This window comes from Budorcas taxicolor, chromosome 4 (assembly GCF_023091745.1).
Source record: "Budorcas taxicolor isolate Tak-1 chromosome 4, Takin1.1, whole genome shotgun sequence".
Lineage (NCBI taxonomy): Eukaryota > Metazoa > Chordata > Mammalia > Artiodactyla > Bovidae > Budorcas > Budorcas taxicolor.
Window position 1 is genome coordinate 113,140,766 of NC_068913.1, and position 19,084 is coordinate 113,159,849.

General features: G+C 47.3%; 1 protein-coding gene across 2 annotated transcripts in view; it reads left to right on the forward strand.

Annotated features, from left to right (window-relative positions):
* Positions 1 to 5,874: 5,874 nt before the first annotated feature.
* Positions 5,875 to 19,084, forward strand: part of CUL1 (cullin 1) — an 88,127-nt gene continuing 74,917 nt past the window's right edge. Inside the window, exon 1 of one of the 2 annotated variants that reach the window (XM_052638367.1) lies at positions 5,875 to 5,979. The gene's annotated coding sequence lies outside the window, so the exon portion shown is untranslated. Of the gene's footprint in view, positions 5,980 to 6,130; positions 6,256 to 19,084 lie in introns of those variants that run through there. The other variant, XM_052638368.1, reaches the window with a different exon arrangement.

Below are 19,084 nucleotides of genomic sequence, written 5' to 3' on the forward strand. Positions count from 1 at the left end.
GGATCAAACCTGCGTCTCTCGTGTCTCCTGCCTGGCAGGCAGATTCTTTACTGCTGTGCTCCCTTGACGTGAGCAGTGACTGGGGAAGAATAACTGATACAGAAAGTGTGGTTAGAAGAGGAAACACAGAGCCTGCTCAGGAGTCCAGTTTGGATCTGGCTTGGTATGTGTAAGAAACCTGAGAGACGAGTATGAATAAGTCCACTGAAGCTGAAGTGTGGAGGGTGTTTTAATACTAGGAAATGACGTGCTTGTCATTCTTTATGTAGGATATGGGGAATTATTAAAGACTTTTGAGCAGGAAAGTGGCATCACTGGGTTTCATAGTATAAACAATCCCCACTAATCCATGAGTTGAGTTCTAAGTATTTTTTTCAATAGACTATGCACCAGGAACTATGATAAATAGTGTACGTATAGTAATAAGAAACACCTTCTCTGTATTCAAGAAGCTTATAACCTATGAGAGTGGGAAATAGAGAAAGGAAAATTATAATGCAATATAGACAAACTCTTCAGTAAGTAAATATTAATACGTGGTATAAAAGAATCACAAAAAGCAGGCACCTGATCCCCATGTGGGTGTGGGGCTCGGTTGGCATGTGTAAGGTCAGACAAAGTTTCCTGGAAGAAGAGATTTTAGGGCAATTTTCTGGAACCCAATAATTTTCTCATAGACAAAAGGTTGAATCATTAGAAAATGAGTTGCAGTTCCGTATGGCCCAACCTGATCGAATGTTACCGTGGTGTTCAGGTTCCCCAAACTCAAAAGCCGATTTGGTTCATGACTGTCTTGACAATAGTTTTTTCTGCCTTATGGGTCCTCAAAACAAGAGGCTTAGGTCTTCTCAACGTGCAAAATCTAGACTTGAACAGATTAGACTTCTGTCTCTCCATCTCCTTTCCTCAGTCCCTCTTTTTGCTTATGGCTCTTCTCACCAGAACCTCTGACCCCAAGGCCTTCAGCCTGCCCTGAAGCACCGTCTTTCCCCCAAACTTAACATGTCCCAAACCTTCCTTTCTTTAGCTGTTACTCTACGCAGGTTAGAAAGAAGGCCATCTGATTGAACTAGTTAGTGTTGATGTGTGAATCACTTTTAAGCCCTGCTACCATCCCAGAGCTCTGTGAGTCTTTAAGAGAGGACACTAGGAATTTTTGGTGGAATTCCAGACAATAAAAATAAGGCCTTTGTGTATTTTTGTATAGGCCATTTATCAGTCAAGAGTTGAGAAGGTGGGGCTACCCATTCTGTATTCCCCATTCAGACATATTTACTTTGTGACTTTGGTTAAGTAAATTTTTGCTTCCTATTTTTATGGCTAGTTACATTTAATATCATTAAAATATTGTTTGGAATTTGGTGGACTAACATGAGCTATGAATTTTCTCTAATGAATTGAAGCGAAGATTAAAAACCTACTTCTTCAAAAAGAATTTACAACTCATTATCCTAAATAGAAGAAAAAAATAGAAGAAATCATGTATTATTTCATATCTTTCCTGATTGCTTCCTTTGAATGTTAAGCTGGTTGGATTACTCTATTTAGCTATAGTACATGGGTTATTTTCCTAAGAGAAACTAGTTGTTTTTTTTTTTTTTAATCATGCATGAAGTATATTTCATGATTTGGATTAAATAAGCAAGTTTAATTGAAAAATCTGCTTACTTAGCTCCTCTTCCTTGAGGTACACGATTTCAAAACAAGTAAGACTTATATAATATGTCAACAATGCTAACACCAGAACTTTTAAGATCATAACATTTGAAACTTTAACACAGGAAGGAGCAGTCCATTAAATCAGTGGTTCCCAAACTCAGGTCACCAGATTAGCCCTCGATAATTCGATCAGCAGCATCATCACTGGTGGTGGTGCTTTAGTCCTAAATTGTGTCTGACTCTTGCGACCCCATGGACTGTACCCACCAGGCTCCTCTGTCCATGGGATTTCCCAGGCAAGAACACTGGAGTGGGTTGCCACTTCCTTCTCCAGGGGATCTTCCCAACCCAGGGATCGAACCTTATCTCCTGCATCGCAAGCGGATTCTTTACCGCTGAGCCACCAGCAGGAAAGTTCATGTTTAAGTTGTTATGTTCACAGCAACCTCATATGAGATACTATTATCATCCCCAGTTCATAGGGCAAGGCACAGAGAGGTTAAGCAACTTGCTCAGAGTTACTCAGATAATAAGTAGTAAAGCCATGATATAAATAAACTCTGACAGTTTCAGATTTCATCCCTTCCCCCTTCCCGCCCAGTTTTGACTCAGTAGGTCTGGAATGGGCCCTGGAATCAGTGTTCAAATCCCCAGGTGATTCTGAGGCGAAGACAGGTTTGGGAACTCTCTCGTTAAATGAATTTAATTTGCTCTGGATGGCTAGTTCCTTACTCACGTCTTAGAAACAATAATGCATAAGGCTCATCAGGTGACATGGTACCCTTTCTGATTTGACTAGTAAACAGCTATTTTGGACCACTGTCCCCTGTTATTCAGGCACAATACTGAGGGGCCCGGTGGAAATAACGCCTGACCAAGGACTATCTCCTTTAACGGTGCACGTAAGAGGGTTGGCAATCGGAGAGATCACAAAACCCTGTGCAGAAGGTGCAAAGTAGGCTTCCACAGAATAGGCTTCCTGAATCGGACGTGAGCTGGACATGAAAAAGGGAGGGTGATTTGCAGATGAAGGAAAGGAGGAGGGGCCATTTTTGTTTGTTTCAGGAAACAAAGGGAAGGAAGCATTCACAAATGGTGATTCAAGGCAGGTATTTGTGGGCCAACAGTAGGTTTAATAGGATGGGATGAAGTTGAGAGTTCCTTTTGGGGAATGGCTATAAAAAATTTGGAAAAGTAAGTTAGGACAAGATTATGGTCAACTTTAGGCACGAGGTCAGAGTTTGGACTGAACTCTATAAAACAGTGGGGAGCCACTGAAAAGTCTGAAAGGATAAAGATTCAATGATGAAGCAATCAGTTTGGAATGGACCAGTGGGGCTCAGTTACTGTGCAGGCTGGAAGGACAGAGCAGAGATGAGAACCAGGAAAACCATTTAAAAGGTTAAAGGAATGATACAGGTGCAGGGAAACATCGGAGTAAAGGAATGGATCGACTTGCGCTTGGGAGTCACTGTGTCAGGTTATGCCACCGATTAAGCTGTGATTTGGGGCAAACTGCCTACTATTGGAGTCTTACGTTTTTCTTTGGAAAGTGAGTGTGATAATGATGATGTATGTCCCCAGACTGAGCCAAAATAGACAAAAGATTTCTTTAGGATGGTGACTAGCTCTGGGATGCAAGGTTCACAGGTCAGTATACTGTTTTCAGGCCTGTATGACTTTGAAACCATGGGGTTGCAGAGTCGTACACAACTGAGCAACTGAACTGAACTGATGACTTAGAAAATGTCAGCATTATCAACAACCAAACAGGGCGGTCAGTAAATCTCAACTGTACAGAAGACAAAAGGGACTAACAGTGTTTCAGGAAGTATGCTGGAATTATGAAAAAATTAGGGACTAACACTGTTTCAGGAAGTATGCTGTGATTTTGAAGGAATTACTCTGCACAACTTAATGAGGTATTTTAATCCCCATATAAGTTGGCTTAACCAAGACAAAAGATGGTGGTTTGAGTTTGAATATAAACAGAGGTCTGCTTAAATTTAAAACGTGGGCTTTTTGAACTTCATCATATTGTTTTAGGTTTGCAAAGTTATATTTTATCCTAGGTTTTGACCTAATATTCTAGTCAAGACTATTTTCAATTTTGATTCTAACATCTGTAAGTTAATTACCCCTCCAAATGCTGGGTCATCTGACAGGGGGACAACATCAGTTTTGCTGAGATCGGGGAGAAGATGGAGAAGTTTTGGAGTGGAAAGAGAATGAATGGTTAAGGTAGGAGGCAAGGTTACCTGTGCAGAGCAGAAGTGGTACAGATGCAACCTGGTTATGAAGTGGACATAAAAGTCAACGGTGTAGCCTTAGAGCTAAGAATAATAGTGCAGATGAGTGGAGAGTGAAGGCTGGAAGAAATTAAGAACTAGGAACTGAGGCAATGAGAAGTGGAGAGGAAGGTAGAGATGAACTAAATCCTCCCATTAGGGAAAAACAGACGTTGGAAGAAACAAACAGCAAAAGGAAGTTGACCCACTCAGCTCACATGTTAGCTGTGGGGAGTCACAGACAGGACGACCATACTGGATGACGAGATGGCAGAGGACAGGTTAGAGAAACGGGAGATGAGCTAACCTGTCCTCTGAGGAAAGCTCGCAGAAGTGAGGGTCTCAGAGAAACCATATATGCGCAGCCTCCCATATACGTGTACATATATATGTACAAGCCTTCCATTTTTACCTTCAATTCTTCCATGTGCCCATGAGAAAGTTAAATACATCTAAGCTTCTTTTGAATATTTAGAAGTATAGGATATTTGTTGCTGTTCTGCCGCTCAGTCCTGTCCAGCTCTTTGCAGCCGCATGGACTGCAGCACGCCAGGCTTCTCTGTCCTTCACCATCTCCCCGAGTCTGCTCCAACTCATGTCCATTGAGGATATAAAGCACAAATTTAAAAATCCTTAAATAGGCTGAGATCACATACTCTGGTGACAGGTACAGACAAATGCCATACTTTCAAAGACAAAGAGTTGTTGACAGAAGGCCACACATTTCAATAGGAGGAACCGCATATACAAGTGTGTCTTAGATATTTCTTCTAAGAGACATCCATATTCTTCAGGAAACAGTGAGGGCTGAGGGAGTAGCCCTAGGCTCTGGGCCTAGCTTTTCCACCCCAAGGTGATACTCAATGTTTTAGTTTTGGAGCAAAACAGGAAGTTACACTCATCAAGTCTTTGGCCCAGATAACCTGAAATCTTTCCATGCTGAACTGTTCATGGACCATGGGATTAGAGAAGAAGCCCCTTCAAGTCCAAGCTTTCTCACCTGTGTCCCCACAGGAAGCCAGGTGGCCATTTGCGCTGCCCAAATTTGTATTTCAGGTACCAACTTGTGAGTTAATTTCAGATGAATGCGACGAACGACTCCGCAGCACTGGTGAAAACAGTCCTATTCAATAGTCATACCTCATCCCATCCATATATGTAAGATCTTCAATTTCATTCTTCACTTATCTTTACAGAGATTAATGGTAAAGTGTCTTTGTCGACCTCTGTTCAAAAAAGAGTGGGTTAGAGAGTTTGAAGAGGTAAGCTAATTTGGTTTGATCTCCGAACCAATTTTAGAGAGAGAGAGAGACAGAGAGACGCCGAGGAGCTGGGACTTTGAGGTGCCGATCCACGAGGCCGCAGGTGTCCTGGGGTTCAGAGAATGGACGGCACGTTTCTCTGGAGTCTGCTGCGCCTGCCTTTCAGGGCCACTCGCCCATCTCTGACTTTTATCAGCCGGTCGGGGTATGGCTTTTGGTTATCGTCCCGCCGGGAAGGTAGATCCAGCGGGTGTAGTTGTGATCCGTGTCGGTTCAGAGTGTGTGTGCGCGCAGGAGCGGGGGAGGGCGGCGTGTGAGACCCTCTGCTCCGGGGTGTTTCGGGCCGGTTTCTCCTCAGGCTGGGGCCCCGACCTAGGAAGGTGACCACCCCCGCCCCCTCCTCGTTCGGCCCAAAGTGGCGGGAAGCCGGGTCCTCAGAGGCGGCCCCCAAGGCCAGGGAGGCAGTAAAACCTGGAGGAGGATCCGGTGCGCCCGTCCGGGGAGGGTGCGGCGTCCATGGCCAGCGGCCCGCGGGGGCTTTCAGGTAGAGAGCAGCCCCGCCAGCGGGGCCTCGGCGGCGCGGGGCGGCGGGCGGGGTGGGGAGAACCCGGGGCCGGGGCACGGCGGGCGGGGGCTTTCGGGCCCCTCCCGCTCCGCGGGGCTGGTGGGGAGATGGCGGCGACCGTTTCCCGGCTCCCCCGCCCCGGACGCCGATGGCGGAGCGTTCCGGCCCTCCCCCCCCAGCTTCTCCACCGCGGGACCCGGAGCCGGTGAGGCCGGGAGGGCGGGGAGCGGCGGAGGGAAGGCGAGAGGGCGGAGGTTGCGTGGTGCAGGCGGCGGCGGCGGGAGGAGGGCCGGCGGGCGGGCCGGGAGGAGGAGGAGGAGGAGGAGGAGGCGGGAGCCGTGTCGCACGCAGCTCCAGGCGGGGCAGCCCCGGCGGCTGAGGGACGCGGCGAGACCTTGGCGGGACGGGGATTTAACCGGGGCCGGGCCCAGCGACCAGGTGGAGACGTCGCCGGAGCCATTTAGGCAGCCGGGAAATGCGGGTGAGTTGTCGGCGGCGCCGGGGCTGAGGGCAGGCGGCGGCGGCGGCGCAGGCCCGACCCGGAGCCGCGGTGTCGCAGTGACTGGGGCCGCGGCGGCCGAGCTCAGGCGCCGGGCGAGAGGCCTGAGGCGCCGAGCCGCGACCGGGCGGAATGGCGGCGGGGGCCGGGGCACTCGTGGGCAGAGGGCGCCGGGGGCGGGAGGGGAGCGAGCGCGCGCGCGCGCGCGGGGTCCGGCCCTGAGTCACCCCGGCCGGCTCGGGCCTGGCGGGCCGCGGCCCCGGACGCGGGCTCGGGGCGGCCCAGGCCCGGACTACGCACTGGGGAAAAAAAAAAAAAAGCCCGATTCATCGCGCCCGAGGCGGCGGCCTGGTGGCGTCCGCCCCTTTCCCAGCGCGACCCGCCTCGGCCCGCGGAGCCGGGCTGGCGAGCGGCCCCCGGGGCAGTCGGGCGCGCGCGCCTCACCTCTCTCCAGGCGGAGACCACCACCCCACCTCAACCAAGGGGCGCCTGAGCCCGCGCCCTCTTTCCCTCGGCCCCCCTGGGGACCCACCGCTCCCCCGAGCGTCGCTTGCCCCCGACTCGTGCTCTCAAGTAAAGTACTGGGCTCGCGCGCCGGAGGAGCCGCGGAGCCGGGCTCTCTCTGCTTTCCGGTTCCCTGCCCTGCGGCTCCCGGGTTTCCCCGCCCGCATTGTTGCGACTGTGCAGGGCGCTATTATTGGGTAACAGTCGCCCCTTTGCCCGGTTCTCCTCGGGGAGCGGGCCCGGGGCGGCGCGCAGGGATGCGAGTGCGGCGGCCGAAGCGGACGGAGCGCCCCCCCCGCCCCCCTCCGCGGCGCCCGCCGAGCGCCCGCGAGTCGGGCCGGGCCTGCGCCGCCGCCTCGGCGCGCCCCCGGCCCTGCACCCGGCGGGAGCGCGCGCTGACCCCGCAGGTAACCCGGGCGTCGGCCGGCCGCGTGCAGGGGTCGCCCCGCGCGCCCTTCCTGGCCCCCCGTGTGCTGTAGGCCGAGTACTGGTGGTTCCGAGGAGAAACGCATGGTAAACGTTCCTTGTGCCTAATCCTCCAAAGTTGAGGGTTTTCTCCCTTTAGCGAGCTCTCTGCCAAAAATAGGATCCTCTTTTCGGATTGGATCACTGTCGTTGCTCACAGTTCGCAGCTGGAGTTAGTGGTGAGGGTGCAAATGAGGAATTGCAGTTAAGTGTTTATTTGCTCTGTGTAATTGCTCTTCGCGCAGTGGCATTAAAACAGTCCAAGTTAGTGGAGTCAGGGGTCACGCAGTTTTGGAAATGCACTCATCGGAGAGACAGAAGGGACTGAAATTCACTTTTACTTGAAGCCCCCAGCTTCTAGACCTCAGCATAGCTTTAGCAATCTGCAAAAGCATGGCCAGGTGTAAGTTTAACGCTTCATTTTGTGACCACCCTGTTTTACCTGGTTTTCTGAAATCCTGCAGCGTTTATGGATTGTGTAGAAAAAATAGGGAGCATTGTTTAAGAAGCAAAAGAAAAAAAAATTTTTTTTTTAATCAAAAAAATTTGGACCTAACGTTCTCTTGATCTAAAAGGGTCCTTGAGTATTGGGGAAATTTTTACTTAAAAGTCCGTTGCTTTCCCTGGTAAGTCGAAATAGTTGCAACGCATTTCAAATTCTGAGGCTTGCATACAGCATGCAGGAGACTGGCTTGCTTTAACTCTATTATGCCCATTTTTGGAGGTTTCTAGAGAGAGTGCTCTTTAAGCTCTAGAGGGTTGGCTGAAATACTCTAAAAATATTTAACATTTTTTTTGTGATTGGAATCATCTTTTAAAAGCTTAACAAAAGGGGAAAAAACCTTTAGCTGTAGTATTAGGGGTTTTTACCAGTTCATACTATCCTCTCATCACCAACTCAGTGGACATGAATTTGAGCAAACTCTGAGAGATAGTGAAGGACAGGGAAGCCTGGCATGCTGCAGTCCATGGGGTTGCAAAGAGTTGGACACGACTCAGTGACAACAGCAGCAGCTCTTAGGGCCACTGATCCATGTCCTTGGAGGCAGGCCCCCCTTTCCTACGGTGCACCCACCACATGGGTAACTAACAGCCTGGTGATACCTGGTAATATCCTGCAGTTTCCTTAGATGTTACAGCTCTGTCAACTCATAGCTCTAATATACATATATTACGGATATGTTGACTCCTTTGTCTCTTACTGATTATTATCCCCTAGAGATAATTAGCTTAGTCTGGGTTGTCAATGCAGCCTTACTTCCCATACTTTACAGACTGAATTCCTTGAAGGCAGGACATATTCTTTATTTTTTGCATCCCCAGAGGAGCATAGAACTTGGTCAGGGGTACTTCATTTGCTTTTTGAATGAAGAAATCTGGAATAATTCTGATTTACACCCAGTGTCTGACCACCTCAGATTTTGGCTACAGAAGCAGTCACCGCACTTACATTGGTTAAGAGTGCAAGCTTTTTTAATAAATTGTTCCTACCGAATCCCCGGGGACTAACACAGAGCTGGACAGAAAAATGCTCAGGCTTTCTTCAGCTCTGAAAGATCAGGAGGGTGCCAAGAAAGCAACTTATGAAACTTTAATTTCCTTCTTTTTCCTCAAAACTGGTTTTAAGTACAGATGTTTAAAATTTGTGTGTGTGTGTGTGTGTGTGTGTGTTTTAACAAGACTGAGGTCTTTGCCTCAGGTTGAATGTTGCCACCTTAGCTTTGAGGTGAAATCCTTTGGCCGGTTGAGACTCCTTCCTGTTAAGAGAGCTGTGACTCTGGGTCCAGGAGGCCCAGTGACCTTTCTCACAAGAGAGACCTTTCTTGGGTCCCTGAGTGCCTTTTGATCAGAAGTTCATTCCGTTTGCCCAGCAAGCATAGTATGCCTTTCTTTCTGCAAGGAAAATGCAAACGAACGGGCTTTAGATTGAAGAGTGGTTACCTGCTCTCCTTCAAGTTGAAAGTCAGGGTGCCAAAAATTAGAGTGTGTTTGTGTTTTATTTTTTGCTTTTTCAGCCCTCCATAGGTTCCAAGGCCATGGGCCTCAGCAGTTGAGTCTGGAATAAACTGTCCAGACTCAGAATGAATTTTGAGCTTTTAGTTATACCTGGAGAAAAGAATGTAATGTTTTTAAGGACCCATTTGAAGTTTATCTTGTTTTTATGTGTGTGTGTGTGTGTGTGTGTGTTTGTTTTGGTGGGGTGCTATTGGGTAGTTTTCTCAACAAATTGTTTTCTTTCATTTGCCTCCCAAATTGAGACACGAATGTGAAATGAGGAATAAACTTAAATAAAACTTTAAGTTTACTACTAAGGATTTTAAGCTTTGTAATCTGTCCATGTAATAATGCACACTATAAACAGGATTTTTGTGATGTTTGATGGCTTTAAAATTTTTTATGCACAAGAATATAGCTTCTAGAAAAGACATCTGCTTTATTTCTTTCCACTTGAGTATATAACGTGTTGCTTGAGATGTAGGATGTCGTTGGATCTAGAGGTGGAAAACCTCTTCTCGTTTATAAAGTGAGATGGTTTTCAGTTGACTTCAGTTTTCTTCAGGCGTTCAAAGTGTGTGGATTCCATGGGAATGCCATAGCTTTTAATGTTCACAACATTTGGACCGCCCCATAAAGCGTACCTTTCTTAGTGTTTGAAAGCAGAGTTGTGATCCCCAGGCTTGGTCCTTGGGACCCTTGGATCACGTGAGCGGAATCTTTGCTTTCTCCCCCGTCGTGGCAGCCCCCTTCCGGGACCCTTGGATCACGTGAGCGGAATCTTTGATTTCTCCCCCGTCATGGCAGCCCCCTTCCCAGAAGTGGCCCTGCTGCCCTCTGGCTCTTTCGGCCTCCAGTACAGCATCCCCTTCCCATCCCCCAGCAGGCTCCTGCTCTGGAAAGGCTCCACTCAGATCCTGATGCACAATCTAGAGGGGAGCCTTTCCTGGGGTCCCTGAGGCCCCGCCCGATCACTGTCGGAGCATTTGACCTTGGCCTGGATTTGTGGTTTCTTTCTCCCACTGGACACACCTCTTGTAGGCGTGGGACCTTGTGACAGGCACGTGGCCCTTGTGCAGGTGCATGAGTTAGCTCCAGTAACTCACACTTTGTTCCTGAACTTGCTCCCTGCTTCACATCTAGGGGCTTCCCTGGTGGCTCAGGCAGTGAAGAATCTGCCTGCCGTGCAGGAGACCCGGCTTCCATCCCTGGGTTGGGAAGATCCCCTGGAGAAGGAAACAGCAGCCCACTCCAGTCTTCTTGCCTGGAGAATCCCATGGACGGAGGAGCCTGGTGGGCTACAGTCCACGGGGTCACAGAGTTGGAAATGACTGAACGACTAACACTTTCACATCTTGACCGAGCCCCTCGGGTTAGAGCTGCTGTTGTTTAATCCCCTGATAGTCTCTTGGGGAAGAAGATGAGGCTTTGGGTGGTTAAGGTCAGGCCTACTTGGTGGCCATTTCAGTTCAGTTCAGTTGCTCAGTTGTGTCCGACTCTTTGCAACCCTATGGACTGCAGCACACCAGGCCTCCCTGTCCATCACCAACTCCCGGTGTTTACTCATATTCATGTCCGTTGAGTCGGTGATGCCATCCAGCCATCTCATCCTCTGTCATCCCCTTCTCCTCCTGCCTTCTAATCTTTCCCAGCATTGGGGTCTCTTCAAATGAGTCAGTTCTTCGTGTCAGGTGGCCAAAGTACTGGAGTTTCAATTTCATCATCAGTCCTTCCAATGAGTATTCAGGACTGATCTCCTTTAGGACGGACTGGTTGGATCTCCTTGCAGTCCAAGGGACTCTCAAGAGTCCTCCAATACCACAGTTCAAAAGCATCAATTCTTGGGTGGCCAGGCCTGAGTTAAAATGAGACGGTGACTCCAGGGCTCCAGCTTTTACCCAGGTGCTCTGATTTATATGAAGGTGGAAGAGAAGAAGGAAGCAAAGTAGACGTGCTCTCAAGATTGGTATCTTCCCATTGATAATTAGGACAGAATTCATTATGCAGAACTGGGTTGCCTACCAAGAATGAGCGTATTCTTAGTCTTTTAGTAACTGGGGGACATTAAAGGAGAGTGATTGGACACTTTCGGGACGAGGTGAACAGCTCTGGACTTTGGGACTGTTGTGAAGTGGGGTGAGATGTGACTCATTGGCCTTATAAAACCATTTAAGGCTGTTCAAATCTAGTAAGCTATGATTTTTTTTAAAAAGGCCTACGGCAGAAAATACTTTGAAAAACAGATTGTATGAAATGTGTGCTTAGAGAGTGTGTGTGTACTGGTGAAAATATTTAAAGTAATAAAATGATTGTGATTTTAGGATAGAGAACTTGTGTGCTTTTAGTGTCCCCCCCAACCCAGATTTTTAAGGACCAAAAAATAATGCAGTTGATCTCAGGATGGAGCAGTCCTCTCAGCATATAACCCCAAAAGCAGGAACTGCGAAGGAAAAGTCTCCATTGAGTACTTGAGAATAATTAAACTTCTGTATGTAAAAACGCCACAAACAAAATTAACAAGCAAATGATGGTAAATTTGCTTTCTTTACTGAAAAAAGAGGACTGATAGAACTAAGATAAAGATACCCCTTCCACCTCCTTTGCCACTATGGGGGGAAATGAGCAAACTGGTAATTTTTTTAAAGAAGGGTTAAGAAATAAAAATTTCAGCTTTACTAGTAGTACTCATGGGAAAGCAAATCAGTGAGATACTGTTTGTTTTAAATTTTGGAATAGATTGAAAAATAAGCCACTTCTGGTGAGGATATGAAGAAATGAGTCCATCCAGTCGTCGACTGAAAAAGAATAATTTTTCTGCAAGAACCATGTAAATATGTGTGTCTGTGTGGATATATATGCACTTTGAAATATAAATAGCTAATCTACTTTTAGGGATTCAGTCTAAGAAAATAAAAAAATGATGGGTTAATATTCTGCCAGGGGTACACTATTTAATGCCTTCCTATTGAACATTTGTTTTCACGTTTTGCTGTTAAGGGTTATGATCTCAGCATTTTTAGATAAATCTTTGCATTTCTGTAATTCTGTCTTCAGTGAGACCAAAACATGCTATAGAACAATATATGTAATGTCTAAAATTTTCTTTTTTTAGTGTGTATGTACTTTTTTTAATAAGCCAAAATGTTTATAGTGATTATCTCTGAGTAGTGGAATTATGGGTTATTTTTAGTTTATTCTTTTGGCTTGTGTTTTTTTCCTCCAGTTTTCTACAGTGCACATGTATTTATAATGCAGTGAATTAGTTTATGAAGACAACAGACAATAGAAGCATTGAGCCTGCTCTGAGCAAGATGTTTCTGCTCCCTCAGCTCAGTGCTGGATCACCTGGGTTTCTGCTTTACTTGCGGCAGGTCCCTTTGCAGGTGTGTTGATGCGAAGGGTTAAAGGTGCGATATCTGACTGTTGGTTCTCCCTGCAGGGCTCATCTTCCCATCCTCCCATCTTCATCCTTCAGCTTCTCTGGATCCCCTCATACTCCATCCCCTCCGTGAAACTGTTTTAATCCGTGAAATCCATTTATGTTTTGGAATTTTGTTGAGTTGTAACTGGATTATGTACTAATGAATTGTCTTCAGTGTGGAAGTTTCCTTTTCTTAACAATGCTATGACCTTCCTATCCTTTTTTTGTGGACTTCACACCTCCTAGCCGTAGTAGATGGGTGTTGAAAGCCACTGTCATCATGCCTAAGAAGGTGCATTTGCTACAGATTAGAAAAAACAAATTCTCTTGACACACTTCATGCCATGGCTTGGAATATTAAAACGTTATTAGTGATTAAGAAATGTATTCTGAATGACACAACTAGGAATGCTGTTGGCCATCTGAGAGAACAGGTGCACAGAAACGAGTCCCCGAGTAGCTAACGTAGTTAGTTAAGCGTGCCAAGGAAGCATCAGAAAGTCGGGACATGGGGGAGAGGCCAGAGAGCCTGGAGGCCCTCCTGCGGGAGGCAGGGAGGCCTGCTCTAGACGGACTGGAGGGAAAGGTTTGAAGTGGGGATGAGGCTGAGAAACCGGGGAACGCACGCAGCTCAGCCCCAAGTGGCCTCGCAGACATAAGGGCTGGGGGTGCTTTCCCACACTTTGGGAACTGGCAGGCTTCGGTTTGGGGGAGGGTGGGGAAGGAAAAGCCGGAGATTGGTTTCTTCCGAGTGCTCCACTCCGGTCTTAGCGGATCATCTTGCGGTACGATAATAACCACCATTCCTCAGCACATAGAATGTGCCAGAGACTGGGGCTGAACCCCTCTGGCAGCTTTGAAACTGCTCCCCGCTCCCTACCCCTGCCCCCCTGACCCAGCTTTCTGCTTCTTGCTGGTAGACACCTCATTATGGACGTAAGTCTTTCTTCCCAAGGTAAAGGTAGCCTTGGCCACTCAATGCAGGAATGGTTTGCTAGTCGGTCATGGTTCAGAGGGTAAAGAATCTTGTCTGCAATGCAGGAGACCCAGGTTTGATCCCTGGGTCAGGAAGATCCTCGGGGTAAAGGAACAGGTACCCACTCCAGTATTCTTGCCTGGAGAATCCCATGGGCAGAGGAGCCTGGCGGGCTACAGTCCCGGTCGCAAAGAGTCAGACACAACTGAGCAACTCACTTTACTTATATCAGATAGAGGCCCCCGAAACCAGAGGGTGAGGACTGCCTCCCCACAGGGGACCCAGAATGCTGGAGTCGGCGTGGCCTGGTGCGCAGTTTCGCAGGAGTCACTCCTCAGTGGTCCCTTGGCAAGTGTCCTGTGTGTCAGTGCCTCTGTCCCGGGCAGGGGGCTGTGTTGTGTTCGTGAACGTCTGAGATTTAACCGGACATTTATGGTGAAGCCTGTCATGCTTGATACTCTGAAGCATTGTTCAGTCCCTGTTTTTATAATAAAGCAAGTCAGCTTTACCACTGCCTGCATTTTCTGCCATTTATTTTAGAGCAGTGTTTGCCCATCTATGTTCTGTGACATGTAAGATATTGGAATGGAAGCGAGGTGTCTGTGCACTTCAGTCGTGTCCAACTCTTTTGCAACCCCATGGACTGTAACCCACCAGGCTCCTCTGTCCATGGGATTCTCCAGGCAAGAATACTGGAGTGGGTTGCCATGCCCTCCTCCAGGGGGTCTTCCCGACCCAGGGATCGAACCTGAGTCTCCTACATTGGCAGGCAGGTTCTTTACTGCTAGTGCCCCCTGGAAAGCCTAGAGAAGTGAAGATCTGTGAGTAAATGCATTTAGGAAATGCTAGGTTGGATACTGACGGGCTTTTAATATGCTAATGAACATCACTGGCCTTATAGAGAGACATCTGTTTTATAGGAAATACATATCTTACAGGGTCTGTGTACATATATAAGGTGGTGGTGGTGGTATTCAGTAGCCCAGTTGTGTCCAACTCTTTGCGACCCCACGGATTGCAGCACGCCAGGCCTCCCTGTCCCTCACCATCTCCCAGAGTTTGCCAAAGTTCATGTTCATTGCATCGGTGATGTTGTCCAGCCATCTCATCCTCTGACGCCCTCTTCTCCTTCTGCCCTCAATCTTTCCCAGCATCAGGGACTTTTCCAATGAGTCAGCTGTTTGCATCAGATGACCAAAGTACTGGCGCTTCAGCTTCAGCATCAGTCCTTCCAGTGAATATTCAGGGTTCATCTCCCTTAAGATTGCCTGGTTTCATCTCCTTGCTGTCCAGGGGACTTTCAGGAGTCTTCTGCAACACTTCAGGGGCTCAATTCTGTGGCGTTCTGCCGTCTTCACGGTCCAGCTCTCACAATACCACTGGGAAGACCATAGCCTTGACTATACAGACCTTTGTACCCTTGATTTAATAATAGCATCTGAGGGAAGAAAACCCTACTACCATGGTACAGAATACGTTTTGTTTTGTAGAGACATACCGATTTTAAAATCAAATGTGAGAAATGACATTCATTGCCATGGAGGGGAGGCCAGGTGTGGAGTAAACGCTGTGTTTGCCTCTTTGCTCTCAGGTAGAGCGTTGAGCATCTTAAAACACTGGAAGTTCTCAGGAGTGGGGTGGGGAACATGGAGAGCAGGATCCTCCCAAGTCCAGAGTTAGACGTGTACTTGTCTAGAAGTGGTTTCTGCCTCACTTTATTCCTTGTCTAAATATAAACCCAAAGTGCTATTATAGGAAGTGTCTAAAAAAAATTTTTTAAGCACATGTACCAGCTTTAACCCGTCCTCACCACTGAGGAACAACAGCAGAATCTCAGCTCGTGTTGTTCACATTTTCTTGGAGGTGACATGCGTTGAAAGTCCTTTTTAAACCTGGAAAATGCTGCTTTGTAACATTAACTACAAAGATGTTTCAGAACTTTTTAAAGTTTATAAACTGCTGGAGTTTTCAAAGCACGCCAGTCCATTGAAACACAGACTTGACTTCTCCTGGGTCAGCTCCCCTGATATTTAAACGGGTTCCTCTGCGTTTCTCTCTCGGTGGTTTCCAGGGTGAGAGTGGGAAGCTGAGCCAGGTGTGTTTTTCAGAGCGCTTTGGGCCCCTTTCGGAAGGGCTGTAACATTCGGTGTTCTCCGAGCTTCTGGACCAGGATCACATCGTTTTTTTCTTGGACCGTCTTGGTCTTCGCTTGTTAGATCGTCTTTGAGGACATGGCTCTTTGGCTGGCTTCTCTGGTCTGGTTCGCTTTGCTGTGGGGTTTTTCAGGTATGTTCTGGCTGGAGCAGTTCTGACCTTTTTCGAGGGTAGCTGGTTGCCTCCCGGCTGAGCCTAGCCTGCAGGGTCTCCCTGTGGCCCTCCCCACCCTCACAGCCTCCCCAGGCCACATTCAGCTTTTCAGTTTACAGTGTTGTCTCTGAGAATGTTCTACATCAAGTGATTGCCGAGTCTTACTAGCTCTTCCTTCGACATGCTCTGTCCTCAGCTCTGCCTTGTTTGGGTCTGTCCCCAGCTCCCCTTGCTCGTGTTCAGGATTTGTCATGACTCCCCGACTACAGGGTCTGTCCCCAGCAGAGGTTGGCGTCACCGTGACCGGCTGGAGTAGGCTCTGCACTGCATCCTTGCCAGCCCTTCTCCACTAGTTCGTCTCACACCCTGAAGCTCAGAAAATTCCTAAAGTCAGGCGTGTGCCCGGTGCTGATCTGCAGCTCTTCTCACTCAAAAGTGGCTGATGTGGGGGCTGGCTCTTTGTCTTGTCCTGGTTCTTCACACCTTCTACCTGTGAAACAGTGCGATTTCAGTAGGGCAAACCAATTTGGGGAAGTTCCATTAATTTTGAGATATAATCTATAATAAATTACAAATGAGAAATGTCGTTCGGATAGGGTGACTTGTGGGAAATGTCTGTGATTAAAGAATTCACAGGTTATAATCAACAAACTGAAAGTATGGATGTGGTGTAAGGTGAAACATCCATGTTGCTTTTTATGGTGGACTTATAGGTGAGTGAGTGCGTGTCTAACTAGCACAGTGGATTCCCTTCATCGTTTAAAATAGTTTAAAGCACATTCAGATGACTCCTTGGCAGCAGTGAATCTAACTAGTCTACATTAAAAAGAGGGTCTTTCCCCCCAAATGCAGAGGAAGATTTCTGTGTTTTATTGACAGTCTGGTAGAGACTAAGGGTGTGTGATCTGAAAAAAGCAGTCCTAAAATGTGCTTCTTTCTCCATAGTTCGTTGCATTTGTACTTTGCAGTAAGTTGATGTGTTTGCAAAGTTTTTGTATCATTTTGTGAGGCTCATGTCTTCTAAAGTTGCCTTTCTTATATGTGTGAGTACTTGGTAAACTGGAGGAAACCTGTACTTTGTGATTTTGATGTTCTTTTAAAAAGATACTTTATTTTCAACTAGGAACATGATTTGATGGTTTTAAAAATAAGCTATTTGAAGCATAGGCTTGAAAACTTTGCTTGAGAAAATATACCATGGCTCAGTCGTTTCAGACTCTTTGTGACCTCTTGAACTGCAGCACGCCAGGCCTCCCTGTCCAACTCCCGGAGTTTACTCAGACTCATGTCATAACGTTGGTGAGCCCATCCAACCATCTCATCCTCTGTCGTCCCCTTCTCCCCCACCTTCAAACTTTCCCAGCATCAGGGTCTTTTCCAATGGGTCACTTCTTCGCATCAGGTGGCCAAAGTATTGGAGCTTCAGCTTCAACATCAGTCCTTCCGATGAATATTCAGGACTGATTTCCTTTAGGATTGACTGGTTGGATCTCCTTGCAGTCTAGGAGACTCTCAAGAGTCTTCTCCAACACCCCAGTAAATTATGTGAAATCATAAATTTTGACAGACATTTCTCTGAGGTTTCCCCTGCTAAACTTGAGCTTGACTGTAAAGAGAATAGTACCGCCCCCATCACAGGTAGTAGAGATCAATACTGATCTCAATATGTAGGATATTCTTTACTGTAGAAGTGAAAGGAGCTGCTTTTGTCTCTTCTGTCCCTAAAACAGTAACCCTAAAAAAAGCCAGTGCTTCTACAGTAACCATAAAAACAAGTTAGTGTAGATTATGAAGGAAATTCACTACAAGTTTTTGCAACTTAAACATATGACTAGCATCAGTTCCATCTAAAAACAAACACAAGTGAAAAATGGCAGAAGCTTCAGTCAGTTTCAGAATCATTTTCTTAGGTGAAGCTGTTACAGGTTTTACCTTTGTTATAGACATGGCTGGATTGTTTTCAGTTGGATTGGGGAGCAGGATTTTTTTAAAATTCCCTCCTGCCACCAAAAAAAGGAAAAAGCCTTTATTGAAGGTTATCAAATGGCATGTGTTCAGGAAACCAGAAGACTTACTCAGATAATTGAGAGACTGAATTTAATCTGTTTGTCCTTGATAGGTGCAAAGCCCAGGTTTAAACACAGCACTTTAGTGGGTTATGTATCTCTTCTTACCCTTTGCCGAGTATTTATAAATCTCTGACTACTTGATGTTGTCATAGCTGGGAAGGACATTTTCAACAGGACACATTATCATCAAGTCAGGCTCAGACAGTAAAGGATCTTTCTGCAGTGCCGGAGACCCATGTTGGATCCCTAGGTTGGGAAGATCCCCTGGAGGAGGGCATGGCAACCCACTCCAGTATTCTTGCCCACAGAATCCCATGGACAGAGGAGCCTGGTGGGCTACAGTCCATGGGGTCACATAGAGTTGAACAGGACTGGTGGCTTTGATTGCACATGTGCACGGAGTGGGGTGGGGTGCAGACCCCTCGGAGCAGTTGGGTGCCTCAGGCTCTTTACCACCCTGTGTGGCCAGAGCACTGTCCAGGCACCTGAATGACAGTGCCAGCAGATCTCTCGGACCTCAGGAAGGTGAAGGAATGGGTAAACTGTATTCAGAACAAATCAAATGTGAAAGCTCCAGATCAGATCGCGTGTAGAGGAGGGACTGTGTATTCTTTTTGAACCAGTTTGTAATGAAGTGGGAAATGTCTTGAAAATTCACTTAGCTAGAGGGAGCTGCTGGTCATGAGTTTTGAACTTGAGGTTAATGTGTTTGGAGTAGGGGAAAGAAAAGGAATGAAAAGGTTTGAAACACCCAGATTAGCTGAATGATCTCCTTCACTTAGTGACGTGGTAACTTTCAAAATCTGCTGACTCAGCAGATGGTATTTCAGGGCCCGGCACTGGCCAAGTACAGGGCAAACCATGCGCCACGTGGGGAACTCTGGCCGTTAGCGGAACAGGATTGTGAGACCTGAGCGTTGAAACATTTCATGGAGACGAAAGTGACCATCTGCGTGGTAGCATCCTTTACCAAGGAGGAGAGACCTGTGTTGTCTGGTCGTGACGTCCCACGCTGCCTCTCCAGCCGAGGGCATCTGGACTTCACCCTCGGTGGCCTGCAGCTGTCCCCCGTGC